General features: G+C 34.9%; 1 pseudogene; it reads left to right on the top strand.

Moving 5' to 3' along the window:
* The first annotated feature begins 14,715 nt into the window (after positions 1-14,715).
* On the top strand, positions 14,716-15,090 carry LOC118180290 (uncharacterized; annotated as a pseudogene).
* Positions 15,091-15,632: the final 542 nt, after the last annotated feature.

Here is a 15,632-nt window from a genome sequence, read left to right on the forward strand (position 1 = left end):
CGGTGTCTGCCGTACCGGATCCTGCAAAAGATCTGAAAAGATTTTCATTTTATTACGATCGAAGTAGGGTTTAATTTGATCAATATTTGCGGAACAGGTTTCACCATTTCTTGCCTTTAACACTACAACAGCGTGAGTTACTTTTTCTATAACATATGGTCCTTCAAAGCGTGGAAAAAATTTGGCAGTTTTATCTTCTGGTGCTGAAGAAAGTGAATGCTTGATTTTTAAAACTTCATCCCCTACTTTATAAGTTACTCCCCGTCGTTTCAGATCATAGTATAACTTCTGTTTTCTTTGTGCTACTTCCGTATTCTTTTTTGCTTCTTTTATTAGTTTTTCTATATCACTCATTTTAAATTCTGGGGCTCTTTGTTGCACATAAAATAGTTTATCTAACGGTGTTATAACCTTTCTGCCTAGAAATAACTCAGCAGGAGTTTTGCCCGTTGTATCATGTTTTGCGGTCCTAAGGGCGAAAGCAAATTCATTGACATAGTTATCCCAGCTTTTATGAAAATTTTTAACATAACTACGGATAATTTTCACTATATTTCTGTTGACCCGTTCCGCTATATTTGATTGCGGCCGATACGGGACCATTTTTAAATGACGTATGCCCAGTTTTTGGCACATGTCTTCAAATATATTTCTTACAAATTGAGGACCATTATCCGATATAACTTTTAGGGGCGCCCCGTATTTTAAAATATATTTATTTAAAATAGAATCAGTAACTAATTTCGCGGAGGCTCGTTTTAAGGGAACAATTTCGGTCCATTTACTAAAATGATCAACCATAACAAGGAGATAGCGACTTTTGTTTAACTGACTTTTTGGGAAAGGGCCCAATAAATCGATGCCGATTATTTCATTTGGAAATTCGGATTTAATACTATTTAGAAACCCGGCCGGGCGGAAATTAATATAATTAACGGCTTGACATGTTGGGCAGGACTGGACATACGCCCTTGTTAACTTTTGCAGTTCAGGAAAGTAGACTGCCTCGCGTACGCGTTGGATAGTTTTTCGAATACCAGCATGAGAAGCTAAAGGGCTGTCATGGAGCTCTTGCAGGATATTTAATCTAAGACTAGCTGGGATAACAGGTCGAAATTCGTTGTTGGAATTCGTAGTTTTTGTGTAGAATAATAGACCATCTATTAGTTCGTAATGTGCCGCCCTATTTCTTATCGCCACAATATCTTGGTGGCTAAAATTTTCAGGATCCTTCAAATACTCATAAATACTTCCAAACTCAGGATCCTTACCCAGTTCGGTTATTACAGTTTCTCGGGAATTTATTGTACACGCTGTCAGCATTGCAACTTTTACGGTATTACCCTGTTCGTCTAATTTAATTCGTGATAGGGCATCTGCTACGATATTTTCCTTTCCGGGGGTATGCTTGATTACCAGATTATATTCTTGCAGCTTGAGTGCCCATCTTATTAACCTTGGGGATAAATTTTTCCCTGAGTACAATCTAGTTACCGCCGCATGATCAGAATATACTGTTATCGGCGCCTTTCCAAAATAGACTCGGAACTTTTGCACTGCTAACAGAACTGCAAGTGCCTCTCTCTCGGTCGCGGAATAGTTTCTTTGTGTTTGATTTAAAGTTCGGCTAAAAAATGCCACGGGCTGCTGATTTTGCGAAAGTACCGCTCCTACCGCATAATCCGAAGCATCCGCTGAAATTTCTAAATTTTCATCCTTTTCAGGAAATTTCAACACAGGGGCTTGCGTTAATGCTTGCTTTAATTTTTCGAAAGCACTATTGGCTTCAGCCGTCCACGAGAATCTTGCCTTTTTCCTTTTTAATTTTAACAATGGCTCAGCGATAGCCGCAAAATCTTTTATAAAGGACCTATAATATGAACAAAGTCCTAGAAAAGAAGAGAGCTTCTTTGCCGTGTTTGGAGTCGGATACTTTTGTACAGCGATTATTTTTGATTCATCTGTCTCGATCCCTTCTTGCGATATTTTGTAACCTAAATATTTTAATCCAGGGGCTGCAAATTTGCACTTTTCGACATTAACTTTTAGACCGGCCTCATTTAATAAAGAAAACACCTGTCTTAAATCCTGTATATGTTGGTCGAGATTATCACTAGTAATAATGATATCGTCTAAATAGATAAATGTGGACTTTCCAAGAACAGGTCTTAACACAATGTCCATGCATCGCTGAAATGTTGCTGGGGCGCCTGAAAGGCCAAACGACATACGCAAAAATGCATAAGTGCCAGACTTGGTTATAAAAGCAGTCTTAGGCACGTCCTCAGGCCTGACCCCTATTTGAAAATAACCATTCGTTAAGTCTAAAGTCGTCATAAATTTGGTTGATTTTATGTTCCTTAAAATTTCTTCTATGATCGGTAACGGATATACCGGATATTTCGTTATGGAATTTAATTTACGGTAATCAATAGCGAATCTCCACCTTTTTGGATGCTCCAAAGGATAATCATTATTTTTCTTACATAAAACCACCGGACTAGCATAACTACTTGAGATAGGCGTTATGATCTTTTTACGTAGCATATCGGTAATATGCCATTCTATAATTTTTTCCTTATTCTTATCATACCGGTATGGTTTTTGACGAACCGGCAATGCATCTCCGGTGTCAATACTATGGTTAGTAACCTGAGTAAATCCTGGAATATCACTAAATAAGGAAGCAAATTCACTTACCACTTGTCGGATTCTATCTTGCTCGTCATTAGGCAGGTGGTCAAGATTTAACCTTGGCGGTTCAACCTTTTCTACACGCACTGGTTTCATCGTCAGCTTAAGGGACGCTGCATTAAAATCCAGTGTAGCTTGTGCGTCTGAAAGAAAGTCTATTCCTAGGATTAAATTTGCTTGCAAATTCTTTACTATAAAAAACATCACCTTTACTTGTTCGTCCTTGATACGGATGTACAAAGGTACTTTACCTACGCACTTACATTGTTCTCCTTGCGCCGCTAATACTGTTGTATTATCCGCATTATATATGCGGTATTTGCGAAAATACTTTCTAAAAAAGACTTCTGCCACACAGGAACACTGCGCGCCGGTATCCAGGAGTGCGGTGGCCGGGATATTATTTACCAAGACTTCAATCTTCGGAAGAGTTAAATTTTTCACCATTACTGTATTTAACTTGTAGGAAGAGGGGTTTTCGTGGCCTTCAGATTTCCGCACCCTCTCGTCAGCAGAAATCCGTTTTAGTTTAAATTATTTTTCCTTTCGGTGCTTTCCTTCTTTCTCCACTGGCCTTGAGACTTTTTTCCTGGGTTGCTATTGAACTGTCGACGTTCGCCGGCTGTTTTTGAATGCTCGGGTTTCCTTGCCCACTGATTCGCTTTTTCTCCGTAGCCATGTGCTTGAGTTTGCTGTAGTCTTGGCGTACCAAATTGGTTTCGCTGTTGATATTGGCGTCTTCTTTCGACGTCCGCCGTTCTTCTACTTTCAAACTGCATTGCTAGCTCAAATAACTTTTCCAGTGTAGTCGGATTTCGTAATTCAATAAAGTCTTGCACTTGGGGTAGTAACCTCGGCAAAATCACTTGAATTATTTCAGGATCCGGACGGTTTCCATACAAGAGCTAGAAAACGTGAATTTTTCTTAAAATAAAGCTCGAGAGGTTTTCCATTCTTTGTTGATATATACTGAAAAGTTCTGTTTCTAATTTCGCACGATCCCTTACAACAGGGAAGGCTTTTAGTAGGGCAGTCTTGAAATTTTCGTAAGTATAGGTGGGACTTCCTGCTTGACCCAAGAGACTTCTGCCGATACATTTGAACCAGTTAAGCGCTTGGCCCCTCAAAGCGCTGGTAGCTAAGGTAACTTTTTCAAACTCGTGCACGGGGTAGAGCATGAAGTGGTCATCCAATTTTTCCAAAAAACTGGTTACCTGTGAGTTTCCATTAAACGTTGCTTCTGGTTTCATCGAAGCGCGCATGGTCTGGACGATGTACCCAAATCCTTCCAGAGCGGCAGCTGGCATTTCTGGATTCTGAGCCGTTTCTGCAGGCAACACAGGTTCTTCTTGAAATTCGGCCATGGTTATTCTTCGTCGGGCGCCACTATCAGGTTCAATGTTTCTTCTAACCTTCTTCGGAAACATACAATGACCTGACTAGGAACAGAGAGCTTACTAAAGCTATGTTCACTAATTGTAGTAAGTAGACAGGATACAGACGAAGGGTATACAAGCCCCTTTATTTTTCTTTATATACAATGACTTCCGTACTTCGGAATACAATGACCCTCCACTCGGGGTCTAACGTAAAAGGTATAAAAATAAAACTAAACTCTAATTTAACTTTAGAATAAGATTGGCCTTATAATAACAGGAAGCGTATGTAACACAGAGACTGTGAACACTACAATACGTTTAATTTATCAAGAGGATTAAAACCTCTGGCCTGGAAGGCAAATAGCAACTGCGTAACTTCTAAGGTAAGCGGCCTGCTTCGAACTCACTGCTTCCTCTCTCCTGCTTGGCAAAAAGGCCACACTTAAATACTTGGCGTTCGCCAGACAACTTTGCATAAAATCCTTCACGCTTATAATTCTGGCCGGAAGTAGAAAATAAGAAGTGATAGTAAAGATTTAAAATAAAATAAACGTTAGTAAAACTTAAGATCCTTACACAGCAATCAATTATTTTATAACGTCTTGCCAGATATCTCTTGTGATTATAAATGCTTATTATATTTTAACAATTAAGAAATATTATATGAATGGTTATTTTTACAATATTTTTTGTTCATAGTACCTAATCGGGCTATCGAGCACAAGGTTGGGCACCTCTGATATATGTTATATTATTGACAAGGATAGAAAAGGCAACAAAAATGAATGAAATATTATCATCAGAAATATTTATACGGTAATCTTTCTACTCTTTCTAGCTGTTGCACTCCATTATGCTCCCAGGGCATTTATGATCCAAAGCTCAAGGCATGGCAACACTTGCATTGAGATATTTAGTTTACCTTCTATGCTACATGGGAAAAACATTATTAGAGACATTTATTCATTATAGTATACGTTCAATTTATATTTAAATTATACATTGCCTATCTAATTGATTTAATGTAATAATCATACTTCTCGACAATTGATATTTGTAAATTGCGGAAAAGCAATCAAATTCTCTGAATGCGAATACTTGGTGTTTCTAAAGTCCCGGACCCATTTTGATGTTTAATAATAACTCATAAAATAATAAAGATAGATTAAAATTAATAACATAAATGGTTAGATAGACTCAAAAAGTTTCATGACCCTTGTCAATGAACTTCCACGTGTGCTCCTTTCGTCGCACGGAGAATATAAATTCGACATTCAATTTCACGCCAGGTACCGGCAAGCATGTCGGCATTCACAGAAGCTATTGCGGTTGTAATTCTGGCTTTTAGGTCATCAATGTTCGACAATCTCCTCCTGTAAACGTTGTCCTTTACAAATCCCCAAAGGAAAAAGTACAGCGGCGTTCTATCAGGTGATCTGGATGGCCAAGGAATTGGACCTCCTCCCCCAATCCATCTGCCTGTAAAATGGTCATTCAAAGAACTACGAACGATGGTACCTCAATGAGGTGGTGCACCATCTTGTTGCAAAAAGACATGTGGCCGAAGGTCTTCCAGTTGTGGAAATACGAAGTTTTCCAACATGTCTAAGTATACGACTGATGAGACCGTCTTTTCTGTAAAAAAGAAAGGCCCAATGAGTCGGTCGTGCTTTAGTCCACACCACACATTAACCTTTGGGGAATCTCTTTCCCCAAAGGCCTCACGGTATTCACGGTATTCAAAGTGCCTCACGGTATTCATGAGGGGTTTCCGACCTCCATATGCGCACATTATGGCGATTAACAATGCCAGAAAGATGCCAAAACCAAAAGAGAAAAAAATTCAATTAATAAGCAAACGATATTTAGAAAAGTACAGATATTTAGAATGGAAAATGAAATTATCTGAAATTAACCACCCGCGCAGACGATATTTACAAAAGTAAAGATATTCAAACCTGAAAAGGAAAATATATAAGTTATTCCATCAATAAATGCCATAAGTTTGTTTATATCTTCATTATTTTATGAGTTATTAAACATCAAAATGAGTCCGGGCTTTATAAACACCCTGTATTTTATAAACATTTTAAGTATAGATGTCTAACTGTGTGCCAAATTTTTCCTTGGTTCAAGAATTTTTCATGTTATCATTTTCAGTGTGTTTCAATCTGTTTAGAATTTCATAGTTTCTTGAAGTTTAATATTATAGAAAGAGAACTTGGTTATAGCTTCTTCCATTCGTATGTCTGCTGCAGTGCGTTTCAATCCTGTTAATGACTATTTTAATCATGGCATATCAAGAATTTTGAAAACACTTATTGTAATTTTTATGGCATTTTTTGAGAGCACATGTAATATGTAGTTTTCTTCTTAATTTTGGAATGAAAATTGCTCCAAGATAAATGGAGCACTTAATACAGGAAAGGATTATTTCCTTTTCAGGAAAGGATTTTTTCTTTTGAAAAGAACTACAGTAAATTACATTAAATATATAATTTTTCATTTGTTGTGTAGCTTTCAATAGCTTCTAATTCTAAACATATGCTCATTTAAAAATATTTTGCGATATTGCTGTTGAACTGAATTTTATGGTTTAAGTGCGAGGAAATTATTTAATAAAAGATGACAACACGCAAAATAGTAAAAATTAAATTAAAAAAAAAAAAAAATTTAAATTTTAAAAAAAAAAATCTGAAATTTTTCAGATTTTAAATTACGTTTAAAGGGGCGTTTTTTTTTTAACGTTTTGAGTGTTACCTTTATTTATTAAATATCATGTTCTTTGCACTTAAACCATAAAATTCAGTTCAAGAGCACTATCGCAAAATAATGTTAAATTAAGCATATCTTTAGAATTTCCGATATACACAGTCTCGCGAGCTGGAGATAAAAGTATTTTTTTTTTTTTATATATATAACGTTGCCATTTCTCGCTTTTAAAGCATTGAGTTTGTAAATCAAAAATTCGTTAAAGTTTTACAAAATATAAAATCTATAATAAAACAAATTCCAAATTTGGGATTTCAGATGCCCATATTCGCAGTAGGATTTCGTCATTCAAAATTCGATGGCTCTATGTACCATTGTTTTATCACAATGCGAGAAATAGACAATTATTTATGCAGATTTTTCATTATTTAATTTCTTCAAATATAATGCAGGACTCTAACATTTTGTGGCAACAGTTTGAAAAGTGAACCGACGTTTATGAGTCCGACGCAAAATGCCAAAACGAAAGCAATAGTCCTTCGGGACTGAAATCCCTTTGGACTAAAAAAATATAAAAAAACGCCCCTTTGGACGTAATTTAAAAATCTGAAACCTTTCAGATTTTAAATTTTTTTAGTCCAAAGGGGCAATTTGCCCTGAAGGATTATTAATTTTGTTTTGGCATTTTGCGTAGAAAACTTTAAAAGGGTGTATCACTTTTCAAATCGTTGCCACCATATATTATCGCCTTGTCTTGTATTAAAGAAATTAAATAATGGAGAATCTACATAAATCTATGCATGTTTCTCTCATTGTGATAAAACAACGGTACCCAGAGCCATCCAATTTTGAATGACGTAATCCTCCTGCGGATATGGGCATCTGGAAGCCCAAACTGTTTTATTATCGATTGATTTATTATCGAGAGCCATCAAAATTTGAATAACGTAATCTTCCATGGAATATGAGCATTTGGAAGCTCTAATTTGAATTTGAAATTGGTTTTATTATCGAATTCATATTTTGTAACACTTCAAAGAATTTTTTATTAACAAACTAAACGATTTGAAAGCGAGCAATGGCAACACTGTAGGGAAAAAAACATTTTTATCTCCAGCGCGGGAGACTCTGTATCGCAAATTCTAAAGATTTAGAAACATTAGGTTACTCCGAAGCAAGAGATGTGAAAAATAAGCCATACCATCGCCGGAAATCGAACCACTGACCTCTCGAATAAGCGCCGAGCGTCCTGAAAACTACCCTACGAAGACATGCTAAAAGGCGGGAGAAATACCTTATATACTGCCCCCTTTAAAGGGCGACTGGGGATTAGGGGACCAATTGCCAAATCCTGGTGGTGGAGAAACATCATTCACCATCCATTTTAGTTCGGACGCCATTGTAGAGACATTAGATTGTTTCGAAGCAGGAGAGATGAAAAATAAGCAATACCTTCACCGCGACTCGAACCACGGACCTCTCGAATACGCACAAAGCGTGTTGACCACTGCATTACGAAGGCATGCCAAGAAGGCGAAAGAAATACCTTATAAAGATACGCTCATTTCAAAATTATTTTTCGATATTGTTGTTGAACTGAATATTACGGCAAGTGCGAAGAACGTGATATTTAATAAATAAATGTAACACACAAAATGTTAAAAAAAGCCTCTTTCGACGTTATTTAAAAACTGAATTTTTTCAGAATTTTTCAGATTTATTTATTTATTTATTTATTTATTTATTTATTAGTCCAAAGAGGAAATTTTCTTTTTCTCAGAAGGACTATTAATTTCGTTTTGGTTATTTGCGTTGATTCACTTTTCAAATTGTTGTCACCAAATGAAAGTATTATAGCCCCGTATTACATTAAAAGAAATTAAAAGAAATTTCGATTAAAAGAAATTTCAGTTAAAAGAAATTAAATAATGAAGAATCTGCATGTATGTTTCTCGCATAGTAATAACACATAGGTATCTAAAGCCATCAAATTTTGAATAAAGTAATCCTCCTGCGAATGTGAGCATCTGGAAGTGCAAATTTGGAATTTGTTTTATTATCGATTTCATATTTTGTTAAAACTTTAACGAAGTTTTGATTAACAAACTCAAGGATTTCAAAGCGAGCAATGGCAAAGTTGTACAGAAAAAAAAAAAAAAAAAAAAAAAAAACATTATCTCCAGTTCGCGAGAATGTGTATCGGAAATTCTTAAAATATGCTCATTTTAAAATTATTTTGCGAAATTCCTCTTGAACTGAATTTTATGGTTTAAGTGCGAAGAACGCGGTAAAGGTAACACAAAAAATGTTAAAAAGACACCCCTTTGGAAGTAATTTAAAATCTGAAACCTTTCAGATTTTTTTTGTGATTTTTTTTTTTTTTTTTTTTTTTTCCCCCAGTCCAAAGGAGCAATTTGCCCAGAAGAACTATTAATTTCGTTTTGGCATTTTGCGTCGATTCATGATAAGGGCTGTTTCAATTTTTAAATTGTTGCCTCCAAATATTATCTCCCTGTATTATATTTAAAGAAACTGAATATTGAAGAATCTGCATGAATGTATGTATGTTTCTCGCATTGTGATAAAACAACGGTACCTAGAGCCATCGAAATTTGAATAGCGAAATCTTCCATAGAATAGGGGCATGTGGAAGCCCTAATTTTAATTTCATATTTGTTTCATTATCGATTTAATATTTTGCAACACTTCACCGAATTTTTGAGTAACGAAAGTAATGATTCCAAAGCGAGCAGTGGCAACACTGTACGAAAAAAAAAAAAAAAAAAAAAAAAAAAACATTTTTATCTCTGGCGCGCGAGACATCGGAAATTCTAAAGATATCCTCATTTTAAAATTATTTTGCGATATTGCTGTTGAACTGAATTTTATAGGTTGAGTACGTAGAGCATGATATTTAATAAATAAAGGTAACACGCAAAACATTAAAAAACGCCTCTTTGGACATAATTTAAAATCTAAAACCTTTGAGATTTTTAATTTACCTTTTTTATTTTATTTAATTAGTTATTTATTTATTTTCATCTTATCTAATGGCCTTCCGTAGGGCTCCATGACTTCTAATTTAAAAAATTAAACCCTGACTGCAGCCAACAATTGCGAAAATAAGAGCCAGGTATCCATCTTCCTATCATATATATAGGCTATATTCCTATCATATATATATACATTTTACATTTAATTATAATTTATTTAATATATATATTTACATTTGGTAGTATTGCCGATTGCAATAAAAAAAGGGTGATGCACATATAGATGTTATAGCGATCACATATACAAAATTTCAACGTTCTACAGCTAATCAATTTTGAGTTATGCGAAATGTATACATTCGTAGGTACACGTCATGAAAAAATCCCATTTAAGTATATCAGCTTAGAGTGATATCTCTAATCCCACCAAGACCAACTTATACTCGCCTACCCAGTGTAAAAATATTCTTTTGTGTTTTCGGTGGCCTCCGTGAAAATTCTACTGATCGCAAGATGGCGCTAGTAATCCGCTACGCTTTGCGACGTCAACAATGAGCAGAATGGTACCCGAGACAAATAATTGTCTTGTTATATGCAAAATTTAAAAACGATTAATATGTAGTAGTCAGAAATTATACATATCATTTTAATAAAAATATTTTTATTTAGAAAGAGAGCATGAAATTTCAAGTTATCCCATTTTTTTTTTCTTATGTAACCGTCAGCTACTTGATTCTGATTTTAATTCCTGCTTGCGTCTAGATATACGCTATTTTTAATTGTACTTATTAGAGTTACCTGTTCTAATTTAAGGGTTATTTAGAGCATATGTTTTACTTTAAGATTATTTATAGAGTACGAAGTTAGCAGTTAGCTTCAGAATATAAACTATTTCAGCGCAAATTTTTCATCGTATTAATATCAGTTGTGCTGTGCAACAAAATAATTTGAAACCAATATTAAATATGTAATTAAGAAATTAAGAAATGATGAAAGTAAATTTGTTAATACATAAGAGAAAAAGCACTTCTTATAAGAAATTTGGCTTTAGGTACTGAAATATTTTTCTTATTTTTAATTAACATAAAATACTTTTCTAGGAAATATTAAGAAATAAAATTTTAAATAATGCAAATTTAGAGCTCTGAAGAGTAAACGCAACACTACAGATATTCGAAATAATACCAAGTATTTCAATACCACCGACAGTATATAATAATGACGTAAATGATATTAATCACAATGAATCTTATTTAAAATTTTAAGCCTGTTAGTGATGAATACCAAGTATTTTAATATTACGTACAGCATGTAATAATATGTATGACATTAATCACAATGAATCATATACTCCCTCTGTCCCAAATTAGTTGCTACATTTGAGTACTGATTATTGATACTGAAGATTTCATGATTTTGTTTGCACATTCTCCATAAATTTCAGGGTGCTACGCTATCAATCAACAACTTTACTTCCCAAGCATTCCCTCCTGAAATCAGTGCCAAATTAGTTTCAAAAATGCAGCTTTCGCATACCCTTAAGCCACGCCCCATTTTGTAAGGACTTAACCATCAGTAATCGCTTAAAATATTCAGGCTAATTAAATGCAAATTCAATTATCTGCCTTGTGTATACGAGCCAGTTTGCCTTAGAAATTCTTCCACGATGGCATCCCTCACCTTAGACAGACAGTCCTCGAGGCTTTGCCTTAATCACATAAACACAATCTTTCTGAAATACGGGCGGTATAGTCCTTACAAAATGGGGCGTGGCTTAAGAGCGTGGGAACCAACCCCCTAAATTTGCGTCTATAAAATTGTACAAAATAAGTGCTACATTTGTGGAGAGTAAAAAATGACAATGAAAACCTAGTATGCAACGTTACATTCCTTGTAGTACACCTTATAATTTTACAGATGTCCATCTACTAAACTGCATCGAAATTTATTTATGACTCCACCTACTTGAAATGTAACTCCTAATTTGAGACTAAACTTTCGATCGAAGTATAGCAACTAGTTTGGGACGAAGGGAAGAAAGAATTTTGAGACTGCTAATTTCAATATTACTAACAGCATATTTTAAAAAATAAAGCCGTATTCCCTAAAACAAAAAGTATTACCTCTATTAATTACATTCAACAAAGTAGACGCAAATTCATACACAGCATCACACTAATTAAAATGAGATACGCACTTTAAAATTTTGAAGCTATTACAGACAGCATTCAAATGTTTCTAGATCAAAAATAATATGGGAGCTAAAAAGTAATAAATTTCGTAAAAAAGCTAACGCAATTAGCATTTCTTATAAAATATATACGCGGATGCATTCTTAAATTTTAAATTGAATTAAATTAATATATATATATATATATATGATAGGTTAAAATATCATTTATCTAGAAAACCGAGATTATCTCCAGAATGATAAAAAAAATTATGATATTTTTATTTCAGAAAGACGAAAACATGATGTGAAGCTGAACACACGTACACAGACATATTAAGAAGCTTGTTTATATACAAAAGCTGAGCGAAAGAAACATATCAAAATAATTTTAAAGTTAAGACACAATAACACGCCGAATAAATACTAATTCAGAAGGGTATTTATAGGATTCCTTGCCAGTGTGGTTTAATTTACATTGGCCAAACTAAGAGAGCCTTAAAATTTCGCGTCAAAGAACATGAGATATATGTTAGAAAAAAGGAAACACAGAAGTCTTCTGTTGCTCAACATTGTTGGCCCGAAAATCACACTTTCAATTTTTCTGCTGCCAAAATTATTCAAAAAACATCTTCTATTGGAGAACTGGATTTTCTAGAGGCATTTCACATTCATAAAAATCTTTCTGTTCTAGTTAACGATCCTAATTCCAATCCAAATTTGCCTTCGGCTTTTAGAGAAATTATGTTTTAGTTCTGGTTTCGCCAACAGATGGTGCCACTTGCTTATTCTTGTCCAGGCTTTCTTATTTTATCTAATCATTATTTTCTATCTTGTTCATTTGCGCTTTTGCAGCTGAAGATGATGGTTCGGTAAAACCATCGAAACTAGTCCTGTGAAAATTTTGTAAATATAACGCTGATTTTTGTTGTTTGCCTTCTGAATTAGTATAATTTTAAAGCTTTAAAATTTTACGTGATGATTGCTTTTAAGAAATTTTGTATTATGTATTTGTATTAAATTAATATTGCATGAAACTGATGGATATGTTATCCGTCCAACAGTTATGTGTTGCGAATAATTATTTAAATACAATCGTAAATTTTTTTTAAAAAGGAAGAAAACTTTGCAGTATAGCACGCAACAATATACCATCCTATGTTACTATTAGTTACAGCGGCACATTTTAATAAAATACACTTTTTGTTAATAAAGAGCCACATTACAAACAGAGAACGTATAGCAGAGTGTAGCAGAATGTGAGCGCCGCCTAGTGATGAATTTCGCGAAAGCCACCAAAACCCATGGACCTTATAAGGTCCATGCCAAAACCTGGGAACCGGAATTCAGTCTGGCAGGCCTTGAGTATAAGTTGGCCTAGATCCCACTTAACAATCCGTTTTGGGGGAGGGGAAAGAGTCGTTCATTGTGTCCGTACGTACATACGTCACCCAAAAAAATTGTCAACATATATTCCGTAATGGGCAAAAATGGATATTTCCGTAGAAATATGATATCCAATGTTTTTTGCGATTACAATACTTACTTCCTTTTTACTTCGTAAAAGTAAGTGAAGAACGTATATTAACCTACATATTCTAAGTGCAGTATATAAATATTTCTAATCAATAAAATCTCACAATGGCACCCTCAAGAGAAAATCAATAATTATCCAAATTTTTAAATTACGATCATAATATGCACTATAAATCTTAATGTAAACCAAAGCAAATACAAAATAACGCTTCACGCTGTAAAATGGATTTGTGAGTACCGAATCGGTACTTCAAGTCAACCGATCTACCTGTTACTCGGTAACGAATACATGCGGTTTGCTCTAGCTCTAGAGAATATCTTTTATCCGAGATGTTACGTGAAAAGTACCAAAATAAAGACAGCGTGTTTTTGTCCTACTTAAGACGTACATTTTGGAAGATAAAATATTTCGTGTTTAGCATATTAATATATGGACAGAGCAATATATTATAACGGACTTATTGCTGAATTAATAAATAACTTTGCCGGTGCTTGAAAGAAAGCCCGGAGGCACATGTCATATAAAGTTCCAGACGTGGGATTAATCCCAGTAGTAGACACCAGAAGTAAAGCTACGATCTCGGAGGAGGCTGGAGCAGGAGAGGCCACGCAGGGCACAGCAAAGCAAGACATCCTGAAAAGTCACCGTAATGTGGTGCCATCTATCGATGTTAGAGGTAACTAGTAGATCAGTCATCTTTCAATAGCAGATTTAAATTAAACATTTATGCCATCTAAAAGTTCAACAAGGCACAGCGCGAGCTTGAATTTTTCTGCTGCAGTCTTCATTTTCTTGAATTCATCAATAAATGTAATCAATCTGTTGACGACGTCTTTTATTTTGTCAAAGTCCATTTCTGAGGGTCCAGAAGAATCATTTGAAAATGTAGTCATAGAAGCGGTAACATTCTGTGGGGAAACAGCTTTTTTAAAGTCCTTGGGGGGTGATGGAGCTTAATACGAGCAATACGAGACCTACGAACTTTTGGATACAGTTCACAACCTTTAAAAGAGGCCAAATGATTTTTTCCGCATCGGACACAAGTTTGTTTATCCTCTTTCGGACGTTTACAAGTGTACGTGATATGATCTTGACCACAGATTAAGCATCATGGAAGGTTGTTGCAAAAAAGTTGACCATGGCCAAAACGTTGGCATCTAAAACACATCACGTAGTGCGATTGCTACGATATTTACAAATACGGAACTCTAACGATTAACGCGAAGTCTGATGTACGTTGCAACTGCTACAAGACCTGATTTAGCTTATGCTATAAGTATTGTTTCTGAAAATCTTGAAAATCCCAGGGCCTCAGATTGGTGTGCTGTAAAGCGAATCTTTAAATATCTAAGAGGAACTGTAGATTTTGCCTTGTTATATCAAAAAAAGTGTCATCCCAATGAGCTTGAAGTGTACAGCGATGCTGATTATGCAGGTGATTTAAAGACAAGACGCCCAAGAACTAGAATGGTCTCTAAATTTTCATGTGAAGCCCTCTCGTGGATGAGTCAAAAGCAGAAGAGTGTGCTGTTATCTACTACAGAGGCCGAATATGTTGCTGCGAGTGAGAGTGCTAAAGAACTAATTGAAACATCTGCTCAGTGACATAACAAATCTCGAAACTCCCTCTCTTATGGTAGATAATGCTAGTGCTGTGAAACTCGCCAAGAATCCTGAATACCATAAACGGTCCAAGCACATAGATGTCCGTTATCACTTTGGGCGAGAAAAATTCATTGATGGTGAACTGTTCATCAAGCATGTTCCTGGTAAAATGCAATTAGCTGACATCATGAATAAACCATTGCTTAGAGTTAAGTTCAAAGAACTGTGTACCTTGTTAGGACTGTTTAATAGTCTTGTTAATGAATGTTAATTTAATCTTAAATAAGTTGTGGTTTGTGGAGGAAGTATTGTAGAAACTACTCAACTTTGTATCAGGCAAGAGACAACTCAAATCTTATGTTGACTGTAGCATGCAGTTACGTTACTTGCTCTTAATTGTACTTCATTAATTGCTTTTCATTTTAGCCCATAGAGAGTATTATAGATAACCTCATCAAACATTCCAAACAGGATAACCGGCTTCACAAAGTTCAGTTTTGATTTCGTCAATAATGGGAAAATAAATTCGAAATCTTTCAGTT

This window comes from Stegodyphus dumicola, chromosome 11 (genome assembly GCF_044657685.1).
Source record: "Stegodyphus dumicola isolate Sdum_Otavi_A_Nest chromosome 11, ASM4465768v1".
Taxonomy (NCBI): domain Eukaryota; kingdom Metazoa; phylum Arthropoda; class Arachnida; order Araneae; family Eresidae; genus Stegodyphus; species Stegodyphus dumicola.